The sequence below is a fragment of the Aethalodelphis obliquidens genome, unplaced genomic scaffold, assembly GCF_003676395.1.
Source record: "Aethalodelphis obliquidens isolate GAN/ISIS:26980383/991018 unplaced genomic scaffold, ASM367639v1 scaffold91, whole genome shotgun sequence".
NCBI classification, from domain to species: Eukaryota; Metazoa; Chordata; class Mammalia; order Artiodactyla; family Delphinidae; genus Aethalodelphis; species Aethalodelphis obliquidens.
Genome location: NW_020838035.1, coordinates 3864163 through 3890211, shown reverse-complemented (window position 1 = coordinate 3890211; position 26049 = coordinate 3864163). Strand labels below are relative to the sequence as shown.

At 42.3% G+C, this 26049-nt stretch overlaps 1 protein-coding gene across 8 annotated transcripts in view; it reads left to right on the top strand.

Moving 5' to 3' along the window:
* The window catches only part of NLGN4X (neuroligin 4 X-linked), a 344769-nt gene that overhangs the window by 3483 nt on the left and 315237 nt on the right, over positions 1–26049 (top strand). For 2 of the 8 annotated variants that reach the window (XM_027095514.1, XM_027095513.1), the window contains exon 2: positions 2488–2547. The exons of the other annotated variants lie outside the window; for them this stretch is intronic. The gene's annotated coding sequence lies outside the window, so the exon portion shown is untranslated. The remainder of the gene's footprint in view (positions 1–2487; positions 2548–26049) is intronic. 8 annotated transcript variants of the gene reach the window in all.

Sequence of the window (26049 nt, the reverse complement as noted above, 5' to 3'; positions counted from 1 at the left end):
TGTGTGTGTGTGTGTGTGTGTGTGTGTGTGTGTGTGTGTGTGTGTGTAGGGGGTGGTGGGTGTTTTGGCACATGGCTGCATTCATCCCTTAATTCCAGATTTTAAAAATGTGGATTTTAAAAATGCATCCCTAAAGTAAGAACATAAGAATCTCACGGAGGCCTCTGCAAATATTTATTTTTTTTCTAGATTAAAACCTCAATATTCTATTACCCAAAGAAATGTACTTGGAGATATATTTATATATCTATACTATATCTATCTCTCTCTATATATAGGTATATATTTGGCAATTTTAAAGAATATTTTCCTTGACATGTAAGAAAATCATGAGGGCCAATAAGTAGCAAGTGGAAAATTACTTCATCAGTTTTAAATTACTGGATTAAAATGACAGGTTTAATTTTTTGGAAACCGGAATGATTTCGAGCAGGGAGTTAATGATAATTGCATTTTCATACTAATGGCTGTGCTTTGATGCTGTTTTCAAGGTGTTTTGACGCGTTTTTCTTTGGTGGAAGAATTGTTGCTTTCCTTTGTATTTTTTTTTCCCCGTAAATAAAAAGAGTGCTGAATGTACATTTGGCCCTAAACCCAGCTAATTTATACCCAAATCTAAAAATAGATATGATACTTGATAAGTGACGATTTGCTACATAAGGTAGATAAAGCAGGTATTTCCATGCTCTGAAATTTACAAGTGAATAGACCTGGGCAATATAAAAGTTCTCTTTCTGGGGCCTGGAATGTAGACCCGCAGTAAGTATGTGGGGTTTTTCTTTATTTCTGAACTTGGCCTTTTCATGTTTTTTCCTTTGTAGTAATTTGTGGAAAGCTTCTTGGTCTCTGTACAAAGATGAGAGTGTTTCCTCTCTATACACATTACATTGCTTTCAGAATGTGCAAGCATCTCTTTAAGAACTCTTTAGAATATTGTGCTTTGATGCCTGGACCACAACAAAAAAACCCAGAGAGGGTTCTCACAAAAGTAAATATTCAAGTGCACAGAGTCTGGCGTGGCTTTACTGTTCTTCCGTTTTAATTGGTACTCCAGATTCTAAACCTTTATTGCACAGCTAGGTATTGTCAACAGTGCAACCTGTTGACAGAATTGATGTGATTCCAGTGAAGCCACCGTATGAAAATATTTAAAGTCCTTTAATGCCGTCACCCTGATGACAGGCTTCTCTGGTTAAAATATACTTAAATTCCAAACCCGATGAGAGCTGATTTTTGTATGTGAAAGTCAAGGGCAAGGAACGGAGTTTTAATATATCAACCACAACCGTATACTTTCTATAATGCTCTTGATGCTTAAGAGTATACATTTATTCCCAAATGAGAAAAATACGCTCAGGGTTTAGTTTAAGTCAGTTGCCCAATTTAAAAAAAAATATATCCTGGATACTGTATCTTTTCAGAAGAGACACTTCATTTTCCGCTTAATTATGTTAAAAAATTCGAAGACAGACTAGGCCTTGGATGTAGTGACAGCTGATTTCTTAAACTTGTCAGCTACCAGTTTCAAACCAGATATTCCGCTTTGGGCCGGATAAGGGGAGACAGTGAAAAATCTCAAAATTGAGCCCACGTGGTTCTAGGCAATTAGGTCATCTGCTGTGGGCTGCAAACCATTCATGGGCCATTCACGCCATGAATATTTTCCAGTTTTGTCATTTTTCTCTAAACAACCAACATTTGGCCTTTCAAAGCCTCTTCTGTTCTGTGCTCCGTGAGTGGCGGGCTGGGAAACCCTTCCTCCTTTTTCTTGGGGGCGGGCAGAGTAGGACAAATGAATAAGGGAGAAAAAAACAGTGGGACCGCCTAGAAGTTTGAGATTGGCCATTTATAGGCTTTGAACAAATACCTCTGAGAAGGATTGATGTCTGCAGTGGGTATATGACACAAAAAGGAAATAAAGGACTCATGAAATCAGCACATGAGTGGAGAATAGCCAGGCCACTTAGGGCTCTGATTTCAGACTTCAGACATTCACTGTTGAGATCACCTGCCCCAGGTGTGTGTGGAACCCCTGAGCGCCACCTGCCTGTGGAAATGGGCCAGTTTCCAGAATGAGCATCTTCTCTGCACCAGCCCCCGGCCCCCCTGCACCTCCCAGAAGGGGTGCCTGACCGAACACGAACCAGACCCCAACAAACGTGAAATGTACAGTAAGGTGAGGTTTTGTTGAATTGATTCCAGAGGAGAAAAGAGTAACCGTATTAGGGAAGAAGTGAGGAAGAATAAACCCTACAGGGCCTCACCGGAGGCAGATCTTTATTTCAGGATGGTATTAAGGAAATGGCATGTGCTTTCACAGCTCTTTGGAAATGAAGGGAAAGAACCCAGAGTTTTGTTTGGTGGTCTTATTTAAAACGTGTGTGGTATGAATAGTGATTTACCAAGGTAACAGAGCGCTCTTTTTTGGATGGCAACTGGACCTTCTTGTTTTGCTGTGTTGATATCAGTGATCATTTTGGTTTCCAGAGGCTAATCCCTGATTGGATGATGAAGTCGTCCTTCCATCGCAAAGTCATCATCCCAAGGGTATGTTTTTTTATTTTATTGCTTTGTGGTAAAAACGTGTGACACGAGAATCCACTATACTGTGCACGTAAACACGTGTTTAAGTGCACAGTATGGTCCTGTGGACTGTAGGTCCAATATTGTACAGAAGATCTAGAAGATACTCATCTTGCTGTATCTAAACTTTATGACCTTTGATTCGTAACTCGCCATTTCCCCCTGACAACCCCCATTCTACTCTTTCGTTCTGTGAAATGGACTCTCTTGGGTTTCTGCAGGCATCCACCCTCATCCCAACTCATCTCTCATTTTTTTTTTAAATTGGAGTATAGTTGTTGTGTTTCAGGCGTACAGCGAAGTGATTCAGTTGTACATATATATGTGTATATTCTTTTTTCAGATTCTCTTCCCGTATAGGTTATTACAAAACACTGAGTGTAGTTCCCTGTGCTCTACAGGAGGTTCTCATTGTTGATCTATTTTATATATAAATATATATAGAGAGAGTAATTTATCCCCCCACCGCTTTCCCCTTTGGTAACCGTTTTTGCTTTTGTCTGGCTGGTTGGATCTTTTTTTCCGGGACGGGGGGCGGTGTTGGGGGTAGAAGTCGTATTTTGCCAAGTGCACTTCTTTGAAATGGGGAATTTCACCTCCGATGTTTCTACATGAAAAAGAAAGTTGGTTAAGCTTTTGGATCCTTAAAAAAAAAAAAGAAAGTGAAAGAAGCTGTGATGGGCAGTGATGAGAGGTGTATTAACCGTGAGTCGCTGTTTATGTTTGCGAGGCATGGAAAAGATCTCTTCGGCTGTGTTCTTACAGCGGTGATGGGATTTGCACATGGTGTCAGTTTCCGGGTTTCATCTATCAACATCACCAGTGTTTGGTTTAGACCCGTGGCAGGGACGTGGATTATGTGACCTTGACGGTCCGCCAGCTTTAGCTGCTCAGCCCGCAGTGTCAAACCGTGGTCTCAGAAACAACCAATGGGGATGGGGGTGTGTGGGGGCATTGGGGAGGTGTGTGTGTGGAGACCAGAACCCACTGAGATGGAGCGCCTATAGTGTTTTCAGTTTTTTCCTACTCGAGTACCCTCTGTGAATGGGCCAGGTGGTGGGCAGCGATGAACTCATTTTTAAAAAATTTAAGTTGATTTACATAATTCTATTAGTTTCAGGTGGACGGCATAGTGATTCCATATTTTTACAGATTATACTCCATCAAAAGGTATTTTGAAATAATGACTGTAGTTCCCTGTGCTGTACAATGTATCCTTGTGGCTTATGTGTCTTATACATAGTAGTTTGTACCTCTTTTTAATTGAAGGGTAGTTGATTTACAATGTTGTGTTAGTTTTAGGTATACAGCAAAGTGTATTCTGTTTGTATTCTATGTCTGTGAGTCTGTTTCTGTTTTGTAAATAAGTTTGTTTGTATCCTTTTCTTAGATTCCACATGTAAGTGATATGGTATGATATTTGTCTTTCTCTGTCTGACTTACTTCACTTAGTATGATCATCTCTAGGTCCATCCATGTTGCCGCAAATGGCATGATTTCATTCTTTTTATGGCTGAGTAATATTCCATTGTATACATGTACCCCATCTTCTTTACCTGTTCATCTGTCGATGGACATTTAGGTTGCTTCCATGTCTTGGCTATTGTAAATAGTGCTGCTGTGAACATTGGGGTGCATGTATCTTTTTGAATTAGAGTTTTTGTCTTTTCTGGATGTATGCCCAGGAGTGGGATTGCAGGCTCACATAGTAACTCTATTTTTAGTTTTCTGAGGGGCCTCCGCACTGTTCTCCATAGTAGCTGCACCAATTTACATTCCCACCGAAGGCGCAGGAGGGTAGTTTGTACCTCTTAATCCCCTATCCCTATCTTGCCCCTCCCCCTTCTCTTTCTGCACTGGTTACTCGTTTGTTCTCTCTGTATCTGTGAGTCTGAGGAAACACGTTTTTTCAAGCATATAAAGTATGTCACTGTTAACTGCTTTTCTCACGCGGGTGCATACTCCCTCGTGGCCTAAAGGCATGTGGTAAGAAGGGAAGCGTGTCTGTGTATATTTATACACATAGGTATGCCTGTATGCACCCGCATAACCAAGAGCAATTTCTTGCATCAAATGTTTTTTCTCAGCCACGGCAACACATTAGATCAAAACAAAAAAAATGAAAAATGAGATTTTTGTCTTTGTCATTTTCCATTTCTTCTCTCCGTCATTCACCAAACATAAGTGATACTAGAAAATTCATGATGTAAGTTACCTGAGACGGACCTGAAAAGACTCCTCATTGGAGAGGGAAGACATTAGTTTACAGTGTTGTGTTAGTTTCGTGTGTACAGCACAATGATTCAGTTATACATATGTATGCATATTCTTTTTCATGTTCTTTTCCACGATGGTTTATGACAGGATACTGAGACCTAAATGATTTGAGAGTGCATGTTGAGGGGCAAGCACCTGCTTTCTCTTAAGTTTCCCTGAAGCTTTCTCTTCTGATGTGAGTAGGAGTTTCTTACAAGGTATCATCGTAAGGTCCAGGGTGAAATAATCTATATGGTAGGAGTGATAACACGCTGCCCTTTTATGTCCATCCATATTCCTCCAGGTTACATACTGGGATGGAGACATTGACAATGTTTGCAAGGATCACACTGGACACTCTTTTTTTAAAAAGGCGAAACTAAATAGCCCTTTTATCTGCCTGGTAGGAGATGCACGCCTTGGTGTTTCTTGGTAGGTAAGGGCTCTGTGGAGAGGCTGTTGCCATCGAAAGCTCCTGGCGCAGTCGAAGAAGCATCGTATCAGCACAGCAGACGAACCCAGAGTTCACTTGCCGTGAACACCGAGAAACTGGAAGTCCCCAAAGTTGAGAAGCTCATAATAGTCTCTTTGTGGTTTGGGGTCCCTGCCTTCCCGCACTCCCTTTGCATGCCAGTTTCACATGCAGCACTCATCCACGGTGCACCTACCGAGAAGCACGGACACACCCCAGCTCACAGGAAGGCCACGGCAGCCGTGAACTGATGCCAGAGGATTTCCTGTCCTGGGTTGCCACTTTGCCCATGGGCTCAGGTTCTTTGGAACTAGGATTGCACATAGACTGCAAACAGGCGTAGGTCCCTGACATGTCAGTAGGCTGGCGTGTGGACCCAAGTGGTCTCAGGACAGTTAGAGCCACAACATCACAAAGCTATTTCTTTCACAGGGTCGTTTTATTGTCAGATCATATCTAGAAAGACTTCATCCTCTAAACTAGCTAAATTTCATTTAAATATGTATGTATATAATTATTGCTATGTTGTATTTCTATATTTATATAATTATGTGCATTTTTTAAGTTGAAGTTTAGTTGATTTACAATGTTCGGTTAGTTTCAAGTGTACAGCAAACTGATTCATATATATATATATATATATATATATATATATACACATATATATATATACACACACACTTTTTCAGATTCTTTTCCCTTATAAGTTATTACAAAATATTGAGTATAGTTCCCTGTGCTATACTGTAGGTCCTTGTTGGTTATCTATAGTATACACTATGCATTTCATATATTTGTATTTGCATACAATTTATATAATTGATCAAAGACTCATCAAAACATGCTTTATTTTACTTTATTATTTTTTATAAAAAATATTTATCTATTTATTTATTTATTTGGCTGGGTCGGGTCTTATGTGCAGGATCTTCGTTGTGGCGTGATCTTTCGTTGTCACATGCGGGATCTCTTTTTTTTTTTTTTTTTTAGTTGCAGCATGCAGGATCTAGTTCCAGGGATGGAACCCGGGCCCCCTGCATTGGGAGTGCCTAGTCGTAACCACTGTGCCACCAGGGAAGTCCCAAGACATGCTTTATCTTAAAATTCATTGGAGAGCCTTTATGTAGATAATGAAAATAATTCATTTAGCCATGCAATGTATTATATAAATGTAATTGTGTATTACATAATGTATATACATATTTAACTTATATAAGAACTAAATGTATATATATAAAATCAGGGCTTCCCTGGTGGCGCAGTGGTTGAGAGTCCGCCTGCCGATGCAGGGGACGCGGGTTCGTGCCCTGGTCCGGGAAGATCCCACATGCCGCGGAGCGGGTGGGCCCGTGAGCCATGGCTGCTGAGCCTGCGCGTCCGGAGCCTGTGCTCCACAACGGGAGAGGCCACAACGGTGAGAGGCCCGCGTACCGCAAAAAAAAAAAAAAAAAAAATTAATACAAGTAGAGACTACATATATAGATGGATGAATAGATAGTTTGATGTGCATTTTCCAGAAGAAACTGTGTCACATCTGGTAAGACCACTTCCAGGCTGGTCCCCAGAATCTACATTTAATGGTCCACAGAAACTACCTCTTCGCCTTCAAGTGAAGTTGAGGCGTTATTAATGTTACTATGGTAACAAGCCTATTCGAGCCCTCACTGAAACATAATTAGTAAGCAACCTCATGTCAGTGGAAACATACGTATCAAGTCAAGCCCTGTATCTTTCCTGCCTGGATGGATAGGTGTCTTCTGCCCCTAGAACACAAGACCCGAGAATCTATCTCAGCAGGACAGACGCCACAGTAAATCAGTGCTGCCCGCCACGGGCACGGCTTGGTGGTGGTGGCTGCCGTGCCTCTCCATCTGAGCATCTGTGGGCTAGATCCTCTGGGCTAGGTGTCTCGTGTGGCCTTGCTCAAGATGGGAAATCAATATGGTAGGCTCGGGAATGGAGCTCCTCAGCCTTGGCAAGAAAGAAATTCGGTGACTGAGGTATACGCATCTTTTTCTGGAAACTAGCTTCTGATTCCTGTTCCTTCTTTCATTCATCACTTTTCTTGAGCATGTCCAATTTGCAAGCCTGGAAGGAAATTTAGCCCTGGTAATGTTGAGATGATTTAGGCATATGCTGCCTTAAAAATCCTTGCCTGTGTGTGAATGTTCATAAATAAGTTGTTAAGATATTTAGTTCACGTGTGTATCACCCCTTCCTGTTTTCTGGTATGTATTATGGACTTTTCCTTCTTTAATCTCTCCCCGCCTCCCCCTCCCTCCCCCCTCCCCCTCCCCCTTCCTCTCTCCCCCTCCCCCTTCCTCACTCCCCCTCCCCTTCCTCGCTCCCCCTCCCCTTCCTCTCTCCCCCTCCCCTTCCTCTCTCCCCCTCCCCCTTCCTTCTCCCCCTCCCCCTTCCTTTCTCCCCCTCCCTCTTCCTCTCCCTCCCTCCCCCTTCTCCCCTCCCCCCTCACTTTCTTCTGTTTGCTGACTGATGAGAACTCAGAGGTCCTTAAAGCATTAAAGGACCAATGAAGGTAACTAGATAGAGAATAATTCTTTCCATCAGTCAGGAAAGAATAGAAAAATGAAATGGCAAAGAAGATTTTCCAGGACAACTTAATAGAATTCTTCACATGCCCTATTTGTTTAGCTGCTTGTATTTTTAAAAGTTGTCAAACCGTATATTTGTGAAACATTGATTTTCATTTTAAGTAAATTGTGTGAGCGAATACATATTTAAACAGATTACTTTGATTCAACAGAGAATTGAGGGCCCATCAAATATTTTTTTTAAACATAAGGTAGTGGATCTAGCCTCATTAATTAATGAGTGTATTCTGTGGTCGTTATGAAACTCAATAAGCAAGTTAGACATTTCAGCTTTTTTGTGATAATGAAAAATATCATGAATTCTGATGTACTGGAGTCTCAAAGATTGTCAAATCACAGATAATGTTCTCAAACTCCACCACCCCTCGTATAATCTATTTTTCAGCTAGTTAAGGTCTTTGTCAAGAGCTCCCAAATCAGGGATTGTCTGTTTTTAAAATTTATTTTACTGAAGTATAGTTGATTTACAACGTTGTGTTAATTTCTGCTGTACAGCAAAGCGATTCTGTTAAACGTATATATTCAATCTTTTTCATATTCTTTTCCATTACAGTTTATCACAGGATATTGAGTATAGTTCCCTGTGCTATACAGTAAGACCTTGTTGTTTTTCTGTTGTTGTTGTTTGTTTGTTTGTTTTCTTTTTGCGGTATGCGGGCCTCTCACTGTTGTGGCCTCTCCCATTCTCCAGTTGCGGAGCACAGGCTCCGGACGCGCAGGCTCAGCGGCCATGGCTCACGGGCCCAGCCTCTCCGTGGCATGTGGGATCTTCCTGGACCGGGGCACGAGCCTGTGTCCCCTGCATCGGCAGGCAGACTCTCAACCACTGTGCCACCAGGGAAGCCCAGACCTTGTTGTTTATCCATCCCATATATAATAGTTTGCCTCTGTTAATCCCAAACTCCCAGTCTTTCCCTCCCCCAGCCCCCCTCCCCCTTGGCAACCACAAATCTGTTCTCTATGTCTGTGAGTCTGTTTCTGTCTTGTAAATAAGTTCATTTGTATTATTTTAGATTCCACAGAGTGATATTGTATAGTTGTCTTTCTCTTTCTGACTTATTTCACTTAGTTTGGTAATCTCTAGGTCCATTCATGTTGCTGCAAATGGCATTATTTCATTCTTTTTTATAGCTGAGTAGTATTCCATTATGCATATATTACCACATCTTCGTTAAGTGATTTTCTTTTAGAGAGGCTCCCAGATCAAATAATTGGGAGCCTCTCTAATACCTGTCATACCCCTGTCTTGACTTTTACATGGAAAACAGACACATTAAGGACTTGAAGAGCCTCACACTGATGGATTCAGGAGACGTAGCATAATTTGAGATTCTTTGGAACAAGTGTTGCCCAAATTACCTAACTGGAATCACATAGCAGGCTTCTATGACATCTTATTGACACAGAGGTAAGGGGATCTAAGATTACTTGAAAGTGTTTAAATTGCCAAGGGAATCTGGAAGAATGAACTTACTGGTATTTTTGTTTGTTTGTTTCATTCACTTATCCAGCATTGATTGAGGGCTGAGACATGGGGTAGATGAAGAAGACCAGGTTGTTTATCTTTCATGTACTATCCACGTGACAAAGCCCCCCAGGAAAAATAGTGTGTGGGGGATGGGTGGGCACGACAAGACAGGAAACAGACTCAAAGTTAACAACAAAGAAGTTTTCTGTCAGAATCTCCCTTCTGGAGGGTGTGTGTGTGTCTGTGTTGTCCGTGTGTTGTACTGGGTGTGTGTTGAATTTCTCATGTTCTATATCCAGTGTTAAGGAAAATAACAACTTAATTCAAATCTTTTTTAAGTAGTTGAAGGCAAGATCATTAGGGCCATATAGCTGAAATATTGAGAAGGTAGGGAATTTTATAATTTTCAGCGGGAGATGACATACCTTCAAATTTTTAGCTTCTTCAACAGCACAGGCTACTAGGGTTAATTAGCAAAGAGATGATTTGGTAAAGGACCAGAGGATTAACCAGGGGCTTCGGGGAAAAGAAGGCTACATGTCCTAGCGGATGCCCGGGATGGTACCTGTATCCCAGCCCTTAGCTAGCAGGCTGGGTCTGTCTGCGTTTACATCCTGTATCATTACCCGCGAGCCAAGCTCACGCTGGAATAGTTCAGATCACAGTACAGAAAATTATTTGGAACTGGTACTCCTGGAGAATCAGAACCATGGAAAAGGAGAGGACATTTTGAAAACAAAAACCAAATACAGAACACAAGGCACAAACCTTCCTTATGGATTGATCTTCGCCTCTTAGCACAGAGCTGAGGGTTAGCAGCTGTGATGTCACCCAGCAGGCCAGGCAGGAGAAAAGACTTCTCCCTGAATACGAGGGTCAGGGAAAAGTAACAGTTACACAAAGTTAAATAGTAGTTAAAATGAGAAGACAAAGGAAGTTATCAGACAGAGAAGCTATGATGGCAACACAGAATGGGGGAGAAATGTGAGTGTGTTAAGAACATAAAGCCAACCAGCCTCAGCGAAAGGGTGATAGGTAGGTGAGTTGTAGATGCGTCACAATAAAGCTGTTATAAAAATACGACAATGGAGGAGAGTCTTAATGCCTATCCCGGGAAAAATCCCATCTCAGCGCGCGTCTTCGGACAATTTTGGTTCATGGTGGAAATCATGGAAACAGCAGCATATTATGGGGAGAAACGCGTACTTTACACATTGCTTCGCTTCGGATTTGAGTGGAGGTGTTTCGTGATGATTCTGCTAAAACAATTTCAGAGATAAAGTGATGTCCACGAATTTATGTGACGATTATATTGATTGAAAAGTCTCCCTTTGATGAATAACAAGAATCAGCTGTTAAAATTTATCAAAATTATATTAAAATAACATCAGTAAGCATATGTCTTAATTTCACAGGTTTTGGGGTGTTTAATCTGATCACATCCAAACTGATAAGAAATTACTCAGTTCTATGAATATATGTATAAAATACCAGGATACATGTTGGCCATTTGTAGAGCCAGCCAATTCTTGTTCATTTGGATGTGATCTGATTAAATCAATACATGTATGTCTATATATAATTGACACATATACATTATATAAACACATACATATATATTGACATATCTCTAAATATTAATAGCTAACTTTTTATCGTGGCACATGTCTTCCTGAAGATTTAAATAAAAAGACAGTAGTTTCTCTGCACTGTGCAATACCATAACAGAATCAGCAGAAAAATCCAAATGCATTATTTGTATTGACAGAACTTGACTGTTAACATTTCTATTGCTAAATCATTCCAAGATGTGTATTTACCTTTTCTGTCTTTAAATGTCACTGAAGGAAGAGAAAAGTGAAATGGGAAGGAATTTGAAAAATTATATTGCACTGTGAACTGTATCTCCCCTCCCCTACCCCCTGTATGCTGTTAATTTAGAGAAATCACAACCCAGTCTTTTTTTTTTTTTTAACACTGGAATGTTAGTATCTATTTATTTAATAGGGTCTTATGAAGGTAAAATGAAAGAAGGGTATTGAAATTGCTTTGGAGATAAACCTCTTTTTGAAAATGCCCCAAATGCGATTAACATTTGTATCAGGTTCAAGAATTAAAGAACACAGTGTTCGGGCTTCCCTGGTGGCACAGTGGTTGAGAGTCCGCCTGCCGATGCAGGGGACGCGGGTTCGTGCCCCGGTCCGGGAAGATCCCACGTGCCGCGGAGCGGCTGGGCCCGTGAGCCATGGCCGCCGAGCCTGTGTCCGGAGTCTGTGCTCCGCAACGGGAGAGGCCACAACAGTGAGGGGCCCACATACCGCAAAAAAAAAAAAAAAAAAAAGAACACAGTGTTTGTATTCATTTGCCAGGATTGTTGTAACAAAATACCACAGACTGGCTTAGACAACAGAAATTTATGGTCTTAGGGTTTTGGAGGCCAGAAGTCTGAGATCAAAGTGTCCACAGGGTTGGGTCCTTCTGAGCCTGTGACGGAGAATCTGTTCTGGGCTTCTTTCCTAGCTTCTGGTGGATGCCTGTCATCTTTGGTGTTCCTTGCACAGCCCAGTCTTAAAACCCACAGCATCTAATGGGGCCTAAGGGCATCCCTGAAGCGTGGAGCTGAGCCCAGGGGAGTTGAGTCACACCTAGGTGGGCATCCCCGATTTACTGGTGTTGAAACAACTATCTATTCCCAAGCGATGGTCCTTACTTCTTCCGGTTTCCCTTGAGGGTGGCCTTTCTTCAGAGGGAATTACCCACATGTTGCTGCGGATGTCACTGCCAGGGTAGGGGAGCAGGTGGCTCCCTCTGGGTCTCAGTGGTGCTGGGATTCTCACCGGAGCAGGCCAGATGAAACACAGCTGTTTCCCCTCCTTGCTGTTCCTCCTCTGGTCTGATATCCTTACAAACCTACTCATCAGGAAAAACAAATCCTCTCTTCAAATTAAAAACAGTATTCAAGGCCTTCTCTGATGGCGCAGCGGTTGAGAGTCCGCCTGCCGATGCAGGGGACACGGGTTCGTGCCCCGGTCCGGGAAGATCCCACATGCCGCGGAGCGGCTGGGCCCGTGAGCCGTGGCCGCTGAGCTTGCACGTCCGGAGCCTGTGCTCCGCAACGGGAGAGGCCACAACAGTGAGAGGCCCGCGTACTGCAAAAAAAAACAAAACAGTATTCAAGCAGATACTATACATTTTTTGGGGGGCTATTACAGCTTATGGGGTGGGGAGATGGAAGATGCAATAATTCTAGGAAAGTATGCCTTTTTATCCACCTTTAATTCCAGGAATATAAAAATGAGCTTAGACCATGATTGACTTGCCTATAGTAAATATAAAAAGTATAGTTGGTTGGGCTATTTGTGATAAAATAAGAAAATACCTTAGAATCACAGGTTATGAGGATTTGAAAGAAACTGAATAATCATTTGGATTCATTCATTTACACAGAAGGAAACTGAGTCACACAGAAGTCCAGTGATTTATCCCCGAACCACACAGCTGGACAGTACTTTTAAACACTATTCTGGAAATGAAGATTAAATACCTGAAAGTTCAGGATTTGATATCTGTATTTTTGCCAGTTTTATGAGAAGCATATGAAATCAGAGACATCATCAAAAACGTTAATCAAGCAAAGCACATAATCATTTTCAAACCTACTTTTCTGTATTTTGTGCCACAGCGATGGAAAAAGAGAAATCTCTGACGAAAAGAACTAGGGGAGGACACAGGGAAAAAACCCTCCAAAATTGAAAGCAAAACTTGTTACTTGAAACGCAGGTGTGTTTTTTGTTTTTTTTTTTTTCTGAGCGACTGTGAAAGCAGCTTAGCTGCCTCTGATCTTCCTTGTCTCTTGATTCTTAATTATCTGTAAGAACCCAATGCCTCTGCAGTTTTTTGAAACGTTAGTTAATTGCACTTGTTTATTACACCTTGCCGTGTTTCACACATTTGTAGGAAGGGATGAAACTTTTTTAGGGATGCTGTCTCCTCTCTCCCCATAGGATTTTCTTCTTGTTGTTTGTTTTTTGGTTTGTTTCTGGTGGCATTGGGTCTTTGTTACTGCGCATGGGCTTTCTCTAGTTGCTGCGAGCGGGGGGCTGCTCTTCATTGCGGTGCGTGGGCTCTAGGCACGTGGGCTTCAGTAGTTGTGGCTCGTGGGCTCAGTAGTTGTGGCTTGTGGGCTCTAGAGCTCAGGCTCAGTAGTTGTGGCACACGGGCTTAGTTGCTCCATGGCATGTGGGATCTTCCTGGACCAGAGCTCGAACCCATGTCTCCTGCATTTGCAGGCGGATTCTTAACCACTGTGCCACCAGGGAAGTCCCTCCCCATAGTGTTTTGTCCAAGATGAAAACTTCGTATCTTTCATCTCTGCAAACGCTAGTGGATTCTATTTCTCTGTTCATGTCTTTCTAGTCCGTTGAGATAGACTCAAGAGGAAAGAAACATCTACCATCCCCTAAATTTTAAAGACAGCCAAAGGGTCCTGGAGGCACAAAGCACCAGGAGCCCCTCTTTCTGGTGAACATAGGGGTCTTCCTCTGCATGGAGGGAGAGAAGGCAGAACAGGAAGGTCAGTCAACTCACAGGGGCTGGTCTGTGTCATTTCACCTTGAGGAGTTTCCAGGGCCATTGTTGACTCTCCAGTAGGGAGGTGACTCGGTAGAATGTGTATTTTTATGAGGATTCACCTGTATCCGAGGGCTGATCCAAAGGGAAACAGGCATTAGGATAAGGGGATGCTGACTTACCATGAACGTAATATTCTACCTTATGCATCAACATGGTCCCCTCCTGACCCCCATGTTTTTGTTTTTTCTCTTTAAATAAATATTTATTTATTTATTTTTTGGCTGCCTTGGGTCTTAGTTGTGGCACGTGGGCTTTTCGTTGCACCGCGTGGCCTTCTCTCTAGTGGTGGCACTGGGGCTCCAGAGCACGCAGGCTCATTTGTTGCAGTGCGCAGGTTCAGTAGTTGCCCCGCGGCATGTGGGATCTTAGTTCCCCGACCGGGGATCGAACCGGTGTCGCCTGCATTGCAAGACCGATTCTTAACCAGTGGACCACCACGGAGGTCCCCATGACCCCCCGTATGTTTGGGTAACGGTTTGTTGTAATGTGCGTCCAAGAAGCCTGGAGTGTTAGTGTCACACCTTTGTGCACCTGCTTTGTCATGGCCCTTTTATGCTTTTTTACTCTTACCCACCTAAGAACCCGAGCACAGAGCTAGGGTTACGTAAAGATCTCTGTGTCTGAGACCCGCTGTTTTTCCATTGATGCTTTAAAGTAAACGCACTTGAGATGAATCCTTTCTCACTTCAGTAAGAAGCATTTTTTAAAAATTTTAACTATGTTGTTATTGCTTATATGGGGTTTTGATTCTGCAGGATGAAACAAGCTGATTTTTCCATTGGACAGAACATTTCAGTGTGGGAAGTTAGCGTCCCAGCCTCACTGAGATTATAATGCTCACTCCGATTCTTCCATGTTGATGAATTTCACAAAATAGAAACCTATTTTCTTTAGGACAGTTTTGTAATACAGGCAGACCTGGTTTCATTGTACTTCACAGATACTGTGGTTTTTTGTTTTTTGTTTTTTGTTTTTACAAATTGAAGGTTTGTGGCAACCCTGTGTCGGGCAAGTCTCTCCGTACAATTTTTCCAACAGCATTTTTTTACTTTGTGTCTCTGTGTCATACTTCGGTAATTCACACAGTATTCCAGACTTTGTCATTATGACTGACTGTATGTGTGATGGTATCCATGACCCATGATCTTTGATGTTACTGCTATGGCTCGCTGAAGGCTCAGAGGATGGAGAGCGTCTTTTAGCAGTAAGTTATTTTAAAATTAAGGTCTGTACATTATTTTTAAAGACATAATGCTGTCTCGCACTCAATAGACTACAGTGTAGTATAAGTATCACTTTTATATGCCCTGGGAAACCAAAACATTTGTGTGACCTGCTTTACACAAATGGTCTAGAACTGAACCTGCAGTATCTCCGAGGTATGCCTGTACTGTTTTCATTTTTTAAAATAAGCTTAATTAAAATAGTTCTAGATGTACAAAACAGCCTGTAAAGAAAGTACAGAGAGTGCCTGTTTACCCCATATCCTCTTAATGTCTTCTTTTACCACGGGACATCTGTTGGAACTAAGGAACCAGCGCTGGCACAATGCTTTTAAGTAAGCCCCGGACCTGATGTGATTTTTACCAGTTTTTACCTAATGCTCCCTTTTTGTCGTAGAATCGCCTCCAGCACAACACGGTGCATTTAGCTGTCCTGTTCCCTCTTCTCCTCTGTTCTGTGACCTTGTTTTCCATGATTTTAATAGTTTTGCGATATTACGTAGGAAGTCTGCCAGTTGCAGTTTGTGTGATGTTTTAGGCTGGGGTACATTTCTGGAGGAGGGAACCCGCAAAAGTCAGCTGCCTTTCTCATCCTGTCAAGGGCACAGCCTCTCAACATGTTGATGTGGACCTTGATCCCCTGGCCAAGGTAGTGGGTTTTTCCACTGTGGACTCACACCACCCCCCTCACCTTTTCATAGTCTGTTCTTTGGAAGCCAGTCATTTAAAGTGCCTCAAGGTGGGGAGGTGGGGCGATTCAGCTGCATGTCTTGGATGATGGAGTATTGACGTCAGTTATTTAGAATTCCTCTGAAAGGGAGATCTGTCCCTTCTCCCGCATTCATTTATTGGTTCATTGACTCATTCCTTTATATCTGTCGGGACTCGTGGATATTTATTGTATACTTGGTATACTAACTACATCGTAGGATTACAATCCAATACTGTGTTGCTGTTACTCTGTTGGTTACTTACTGTACTTTGTTGCTATTGCTTGGACACCCAAGAGTCTTTTCATTTTGATAGTTGCTAAATGATGCTCCGTTGTAGAAGGACTAGAGGAAAACTCCCATCCAGGGTTTGGACGTGGAAGGAGGATTCTGTTCTTGGAAGATCTGGGACAGCAAACGTGACTCTGCTGTTTGCTTGAGGCTCTCGCTCGTGTGGGTCAGCTCTGCTCAGCCCGCTGGACTGGGGGGTATTCAGCTTACAGGACGGCCGCCTTCCATCTGGAAACCCCAGCGGACTGGCAGAGTCCACCGTGTTTTGCACGGTCCCTCATTGCATTAACCTGTAACCCTCCTGGGCAGCAAGCAAGGCGCCCTTTCCGCAGCTTCAGAGTGGCCTGGGGTTCACGCCTTCTCACAGCTCGTCCGAATAGTTTTCTATCAAAAGGCATAAAGCTGAGGGAACATATTCCTGACCAGATTTCCACTGGCACCCCGTGGAGGTTAGGTTCCGAAATGCCCATAGGCGTGTGGCCATCTTTTCACCATGATCGATATTTTAAAAAGTGATCTCATCCTCTTAACAGTATGGTGTGGGTTTTAATATAAAATGTTAATATGCACACAGGTGGTTATCGCTTAAGGGTATCTTCAGAAGCCTTCTCTTTTGAATTCTGTGGGTCCATTTTATGAATAAGTCATCAAAGCACACTGTAGCCTTTGCAAGGAGATTTTAAGGACAGTGTGATTTTCTCTACAAAGAAGGGATGAAGAGTGTTATAGGAATATAGAAGTTTGGGGGAAGAAAAATGTAAACATCAATCTTCGTTCCATAAACCAGTGGTTAAACACTAAACAACTTGTATAATTTCTCTCAGAATTTTTCATACATTTTAATATTTTAATTATCTGAATATTTTAATATTTTAGTTATCTATCTATATGTACATCTTTGTATGTGTGTATAAATATATGTGTATACATATGCATGCATATTCCATCAGTAGCTATGTATCTGTATCATCTATATCAATCTATATCATAACCATATCATGCCTGTAACTGTTACTTATATCATGTTGTTCCTACCTGTATTTATGTCTGAATTACATCCATATTTCTATCTCTATCCATATCTTTATTTAGGTACATACTATATATCTATTGGGTTGGCCGTAAGATGATATGGAAAAACCCAAACGAACTTTTTGGCCAACCCAATATATCTATGCCACTCTGAACTTCACATTTCCCAAAATATTGTAGCAAAAACCTCTTTAGGATTGGTGCAAATCTTCATAAGCATTATTTTTCATGATTAATTCTCTCAGGAGGTTATGTCTTAAATCATTTATTTTGTTTTCCATTATAGGTTATTACAAATATTGAATATAGTTCCCTGTGCTATAGTAGGTCCTTGTTGTTTATTTTATGTATAGTGGTTTGTATCTGCTTAATCCCATACTGCTAATTTATCTGTCCCCCCACTTTCCCCTTTGGTAACTCTAAGTTTGTTTTCTATGTCTGTGAGTCTGTTTCTGGTTTGTATGTAAATTCATTTGTACAGTTTTTTAGATTCCACGTGTAAGTGATATCATATAATATTTGTGTGTCTCTGTCTGACTTACTTCACTTAGTATGATCATCTCTAGGTCCGTCCACGTTACTGCAAGTGGCACGATTTCATTCTTTTTTATGGCTGAGTAGTATTCCATTGTATATATGTACCACATCTTCTTTATCCATTCATCTGTTGATGGACACTTAGGTTGCTGCCATGTCTTGGCTATTGTAAATAGTGCTGCTATGAACATTGGGGTGCATGTATCATTTCGAATGAGGGTGTATGTCACTTCCGGATATATGCCCGGGAGTGAGATTGCAGGATCATTTGGTAGCTGTATTTTCAGTTTTTTAAGGACCCTCCATACTGTTCTCCATAGTGGCTGCACCAGTTTACAGCCCCACCAGTAGTGTAGGTGGGTTCCCTTTTCTCCACACCCTCTCCAGCATTTTGTACACTTTTTGATGATGGCCATTCTGACCCGTGTGAGGTGGTATCTCATTGTGGTTTTGATTTGCATTTCTTTAATAATTAACGATGTCGAGCATTTTTTCGTGTGCCTGTTGGCCATCTGTATGTCTTCTTTGGAGAAAAGTCTGTTTAGATCTTCTGCCCGTTTTTTGATTGGGTTGTTTGTTTTTCTGTTATTGAGTTGTATGAGCTGTTTATCTTGGAAAATAAGCTCTTGTCAGTCACATCATTTGCAAATGTTTTCTCCAGTTCTGTAGGTTGCCTTTTCATTTTGTCTGTGGTTTCCTTTGCTGTGCAAAAGCTTTTAAGTGTGATTAGTTTCCATTTGTTTATTGTTGCTTTTATTTATTTTGCTTTCGGAGACTGACCAAAGAAAACATCGCTACAGTTTATGTTTATGTCAGAGAATGTTGTGCCTATGTTTTTTTTTTCCTGGGAGTTTTATGGTGTCATGTCTTAAATTTAAGTCTTTAAGCCATTTTAAGTTTATTTTTGTGTATGGTGTGAGTGAGTGTTCTAACTTCATTGATTTATATGCAGTTTCCTTATTTTTTGACAGGTTTATATAGTTTTGCACCTATAACTTATTTTCAAAGCCATCTATATCAATCCCACATTCTTCATCAAAGGGCCATTACTTATTTTGTAGATTCGTGTATATTGTTTTAATTCGTAAACATTTTTTCTTTTGTCTTTTTTTTAAGAAAAAACTTTTGTGTGTTCTTGAAATCTTACGGAATCTTTTAATGTGGAAGATTTCAAGTACTTGCAAGAAATAAAGGAAAGGAAATGGAATAATGAATCCCATGTACCCATCACTCACCCTTAACAATTATGAATGCCTAACCTAAGCGTTCCTATTTAAGCCCATCCTTTTCCCCCATTCTCATTATGGCACTGTGTAATGCATCTCACGATGTCAGTATATTGCTTTAAAATAAAAGAAGTAATTTCTTCCCACATAGCCGTTGTATCTTTACCCCTCCTAAAATTATCAACAATTCCTCAGTATCACCATCAAGTCATAAAAGTCAAAGGTGATTTTTTTTTTTTTTTTACTAGTTTGCTGGCTCACCCGAGGTCTGTGCATCGCAGTAGGTTGATTTATCTTTTGAGTTTCTTTTCATGAGCTTGTGTCCCTCTCCATCATTTTCATGCAAATTCTTCCTGAAGGAACTGCTCTTTCTTTTTACTCTCTATGAAAGTAGGTTATAGATTCAGCAAAATGGAGTACTCAGGTTATTTTTAAAAGAACCTGAGTGTTTTCCGTAACACTTGGTCTTAGCTTACCAGCTCCTTAGGGAGGAAACCTGCCTTATGTGAGGCTGTGCTGTCCCCAGAAGGAAAGCTGTGTAAATATGGCCAGGTGTGTGTGTGTGCCCTCTGGGCTTACTGGACCTCATTTAATCTGGTACCCATAGTACTGAGGACAGGCAAAGATGGAGAGAGGGGGAGGGTAACCTTTGTTCCATCATTACACAGGCGCGCACACACACACACCTGCAATTTTTTCCCCTTTGCCAACTCATACTTAACCGAATTATATCAGTTCGATTGAAGTCCGTGTTACGTATCACATTTACAAAAATAAAGACTAAGCAGTAGCAACCTAATCTACCCAATTATAGTTGGACATCATTCTCATGCTGCCATAGTTATGCCCCAGATTAAGACAGTTTAGGCGCAGGTGTCTGACCAAGATGGTCTCGCATCACTCTTGGTTTGTTTCATCCTTATTCCCCCCACCATTTTATTGAGATATAATTGATACATAACGTAAGTGGAAGGTGTACTATGTGATGGTCTGATACACTTATATATTGTAAAATAATTACCGCCCTAGCATTAGCTAACACCCCGGTCGTGCTATATGATTACCACGTCTTTTGTTGTGGTGAGAACACTGAAGATCTACTCTCAACAGTTTTCAAATGTCTAAGACATTATTGTTAACTAGAACCACCATGCCGTACGTTAGACCCCAGGACTTACTCATCTTCTAACTGGAAGTTTGTGTCTTTTGACCACCATCTTCCCACTTCCTCAACCCCCCAGCCCCTGGCAACTACCGTTGTGCTCTTTGTTTCTAAGTTTATTTCATCCTTTAGCGCAATGGCATAGACCCTTTCGGTTAAAGACTGCATATTTGAGAAAAATGATACTAGATATTTAACTTATAGAGCAAAATAAAATGAATGACATATCAACCTTTCTAAAAAATGGTCTTGCAAGAAACAGCAAGATATGCCCTACACATATTTGTACGTTTGTGTGTGTGTGTGTGTGTGTGTGTGTGCGCGCACACGCACACGCTTCATAAACCCAAGTTCCCATAGCATAGATTAGGGATGTTAAACCACCGTTGGTAGAAGATCATTGGAGTCTATTGCAGAAGGATGCTTTAGAGAATTTTGCCATCTAGTAGGTGCCGTGTAATATTTAAAATGTGATTTGATTTACTCAGATATGGCAGGAATACACCTTTCTTATGAAAGATGTACGCACCTGGGTGCTCTTGATACTGGGGTGGCTAATTCGTTTTTGTAGGTGGCTGGCCTGTGCCTTGTCACATGCTTAGTCGCGTCCCTCAAGCCTCGAGGTGTCAGTGACACATCCGTCCCCTGGGGGTAAAAATGCATCAGAGTGAAGGACCTCTGTTGTAAAATGAGTTTTTACACAGGGAATTTCATTGTCTTTGGGATTCTGTTAGCCCATATGTGTGCTGGGTGTGATCAGAACACTTGGGCAAACTATTCCCCATGAGAGGTAGTAACCGTATTATTTTGGAAGCTCTTTTCTCATACAGAGTCGACTTTGTGAATTGTGTCGGCTGTAATGAGGGTGATGTTTGGGGATAGTGATTATCGTGCACTTTATCACAGAGGAAGACGGAATTGATTTATGTAAGGGAGAGCTTTCGAGCAAATAAAAACAGAAAACAAGAACAGAAAAATCCTCGATAGGTATCTTTCAGAGCAAAGGGCCGAGATAAATGCAGCTAGCTTATCTAAAATTGGGCAAAGTCGCATTGCAGTTGGAAAGCTCAGTAGATGGGGAGACAGTATGTGAACCCTTGACGCCCAGAATGTGATTTGCAGTTCTATAGATGAGCACAAGTTGGTGAGCGCTGTCCGTTATTGAGAAGTTATTGACATCAGTGGAAACGGTAGAAACGTTCGGTGCAGAGAATTTCAGACTCCTTGAAAATGGTGTTATGTTTTCTGAACTGTTGCATTGATGGATTAAAATTAGATCCTTCGACATAAGAAGAGTTAATATTCTATGAGTGAATACAGGATGGATTTGTATGGAAGATTGTGTTTTTGAGAAATGTATTGTTAACATTAGAGGCTCAGAGTTAATATCACTCACCCCAAAGAAGGCAGTGTAAGATTTGTCATAAATGACTGCATAATAGGTTGCTTTGTATTATTGTTTTAAATTTCAATAATAAATGAGCACCGTCTACATTTTTTATGATAAAAGGATTATGCAAAAACAGCGATTTTTATTCAGATGCCTTGCTTCATTTAAACTGCTGATATCAACTCCATAATTGTTCCTGAAAGAATGGATGAGGTACCCTAACTAATGACTAAGAGTTTGATTCTGTAAAATTAGATTGTGGAGATGTAGGCTGTTCTTTCTTCCTTACACATTTCTTCAGTATTTATGTTTGCTACAATGAATAGTATTTCATTGTATTCATTTCATAGTTCCTAAATAGAAATGTTTTACTTTTCCCTGTCTGCATTTTTAAGACTGGGTTATATGGTTGAGATGTTGATGCCATGGCTACCATGTTCAAATTAATCAATGGAACAGACTTAAAATAAGTGTCTGCTCCACAAGGAAAGAGGTGAAGAAGCTGGGCTCCAGGAAAGTACAACGAGACAAGGACAAGTGAATTTATTATGCACTTATTGCAAAGAGCTTTTGATGCCTGTACGTATGTGGTTCCCACGTGCAATCTGGTGACAGTTATCCTGACATTTCTCGTGGATACATGTGTGGATGTGAATTCTGCAGAGAGCACACATTCTGGCTTCATGCAAACGTGTAGAAGGTGGGTTTTGTATAAAAAATACAGTAAGTACCTGGTTGAAGGTACATACATCCAGCCAGTCATCAGAGTGTTCCTATTCCACAATTCCAAATGTGTGCGGGAGGTGCGGTGCGGGGAGGGAGGGAGGGAGGGAGAGGAGGAGAGAGAAAGAGAGAACTAGAGCAGTGTTCATGAATTTCTTTTTAGGTTTAACACTTAGAAACTAAAGCCAAAAATTCATGAGCCCGACCATCTCATTTTACAAATAAACCCAGTATGGTGGGTTGAACTGTGTTTCTCCAAGAGATGTGATGCATTGCTAACCCTGAGCACCTCAGAATGTGAGCTTGAAAGTACAGTCTTTGCAGATGTAACGAAGATGAGGTCGTCGAAGTGGGCTCTGATCCAATACGACTGGGGTCCTTTAAGAGGGAAAACTGCTGCGAGAGGACACAGGCACGCGTGGTGGGAGCCAGAGTGAAGGCAGGGTCACAGGGGGAGAAGACGGCTACGTGAGCGCTGAAGCAGAGACTGGAGGGACCCAGCTACATGCCAAGGAACACCAAGGATGGCCAGCAGCCACCTGAATCTAGAACAGACCAGGAGGGACCCTCCCCGGGAGCCTTCAAAAAGGCGGGAGACCCTGGGACACCTTGATTTAGGACTTCTGGCTTCTAGAATAAATTCCTGTTGTTTTAAACCATCAAGCCTGTGGCCCTTAGTTACAGCAGCCTTAGGAATCTCATACACCAGCATGCAAAGCTCTCTGTAGGATTTATCCAAACTGCCGCAGCCCGTTGGGGTAGAGCTGAGAAGTGCAGACCCCTCAGCCAGCTTTGTGCCTATTTTCAGCCTGGTCCTGTCTCTCCGATACATTCCTCCAGTCTGGGGGTTGGGTGCGGGGGGATACTTGTCTCCCACGATCACCTCCATTTCATCCAGATTTTAAGGATGCTGCCGCATCCTCTCACAGCATCACACCTGCTGAGACAGCATGGGATCCCCTTTTTTAATCACAGTTCTTGGAAGGGAAACAAGTTCCTGCCCCTCAACTGTAAAGTGAGTGGGTGGGACCCATCTCCATGTCCTTTGCCATTCGAATTCCACCTGAATGGAGAGCCATGGTCATTGTAATTAAGCCTCTTGATGTGAATACAGCTCATTTTACACCATAATTAGCGAGCCCCCAGGCGTCAGGGAGTTTTCTCAGTAAACTTCTTTGTGACCTGGTGAAACGTCAGAGGCAAACTGGGAGGGGAGGGGGTTTGCAACTCAGAATTGTGTCATTTAAAACAAATTCATATTGGCGTATACACACTACTCCGTATAAAATAGGTAACTAATAAGGATCTACTGTGTAGCACAGGGAACTCTACTCAATACTCTGTCATAACCTATAGGAGAACAGAATCTGAAAAAGAATAGATACATGTCTATGTATAACTGATTCACTTTGCTGTACCCCTGAAAGTAACACACATTGTAAATCAGGTATACTCCAATAAAATAAAATAAAAAAAAATACAGAGCAAATAAATAAATAAAAGGAAAAAAAAATAAAGCGAATTCAGAGGGATGGACCTCTGAGTGACACGTGACCTGTCCAAAGCCTGGATCGTGAAGCATAGGGTGGCACTTACGTTAGAAAATCGAAATGGCACTAAAACTGAAACTGGAGGGAGGGACGATTCGTCGTATTGCGTCTTCGCCTCTTTTTCCGCTGTGTCTGGTGCTGGGGAAGTACAGGGTCCCACGTCCGTTTGCCTCAGTATATCTTCCGCTTGTAGCTTTGCTCTGTAAACGGTTAAGCGAGAGAGCAAGCATTTTGTCTTTCCCCTGCCTGTGTGCACGGCGTGACATACTGTCCAGTTATTCAGGCCTCTCTTCTCTTCTCCCCGAGGAGAGGAGGTATTTCTTGACCTTTATAAAGTGGCTGAACGGGAGCTTTAAAAATCTCCCAATGGGCATGAATGTCAGAACCTTTAGAAGCACGATCGTATGTTTAATACCCGGGGCACTGAGTGTCTGATGCCTGGCAGGCTCTGGACTTTCCGTGGTGGTCGGTAGGTAAGAGGGAGACACCAGCTCCGTCACGGATAACGTGGTCTGTTGGAGGAGCATGACGCTTCTCAGGTGATGACATACGTGCAGGTGACATCATTCCTCTAATGAAGGTAGCAAAGTCAGTGTGTACAGAGCCAGGAGAACAGGAAGGTCCCTGGTGGGGGATGCTGCCTTAGGTCTGGTTCACGGGACGTCTTCGGAAGGAACTGAGACCACCAACTGGGAGGGTCTTGAAGGGATGGTGGGAGAGGGGAAGACTTGAGGGACAGAAGCGGGTAGGGTTCAGAGCAGGTGCTGAAAAGACCTAAGTGATGTGGATGAAAGAGTTGGCTTCTGGTCTTCTGGTTTTGCCTGATTGCTGTGTCCTTAGGTCGGTGGCCTGGGGATCAATTCCCATCCATTTTCTAACCTGATTTCAGAATAATACTGTTGGAAAGATTATTCCTGGAAGAAGGCTTCAAGTCTTAAATCTTTATTGCCTTTGGAGCAGATGATGGAACGCAGGGTTTCTCCAAATTCAGCACCAGTAGCCCCTGGGGGGCTTCTTGAACACAGACCCCTGCGATCCACGCATCTGAGTTTCCGAGTCGCCAGATCAAAGCTGGGACCCAATATGTTCCCACGTGAACTGGCTGCTGCTGGTGCAGGGGTCACACGGTGAGGACCGCTGCCTTCCAGTCCTTTCAGGTTGCGCGTCCACAGACATCCTGTTTGATTTTTGACGGCCACCTCCCATGTTGGTCTTTCCTGTTCGGAAGGTGGCATTCAAATCTCTGGGTCTCCTCGTTGGCTTTTGGCATTCAGGCTCGCTCTGGACTTACAGGTTATCTTTATGTTCTCAGGTCCCCGGACCGTTCAAGCCCACGCATATTTATTGGACGTCTGCCATGTGCTATGGACCGTGAGGGGTGTAAGGATTCATAATGACCACCATAAAACCTCATCAGAGGCTAGACGTTACTTATTCCTCCGTGGCCTCCAAATGCTTGGCTCATAATTCAATACAGTAGAGGAACTTGAAGACAGTGATTGTTTCCCGTTTCAGGGACCCGAGAGCACTTTCTGTCTTAAAGTTCTGGTCATTCTGGGCTGTGTGGAGCTCTTCCTCCTTCAGAGAGTGAGAAACTGAATAGAGTTTCTCACCTTTCATTTCTCACCATTCATTCATCCATCCATTCATTCATTTGATAGCCATGTGTTCACATCTTATTTGGAGAAGGTCACTGTGCTAGATACCAGAGAACATAGAAACACTGATAAAATTCAACCCCCGACCTGATCCCAGCGAGATCACGTTCTTAGTAGAGAAGACAAAATAATCCTTGAAAACACCTACACCACAAGGCAGGCACATCCTACATACTGTGAGAAGGGAAAACACACAGACCTTGGGAGTATAGAATCTTATTTTCCACTAGAAAACTGGTATCACGTGGGAGAGTTCCGTATTTGCCTATGGCCGCTTGAAGAATGACCCCAGACTGCCAGTATTTCTTACCTCATACATTTTCTGTAAGAGCTTCATAGCTGGGTGGTTCTGATGCAGGGCCTCTCAGGATGCTGCCGTCCACTTGTGGACCAGGGATGCAGTTCTTTGAAGGCATAAGAGAGCCCCACGTGTGTGACCATCAGCAGAGGGCTTCAGTTAGCTGTCCTGTGGACCTCACCTTAGGGCTGGTCACACGGCATTGGCAGTGGCTTTCTGGGCAGTG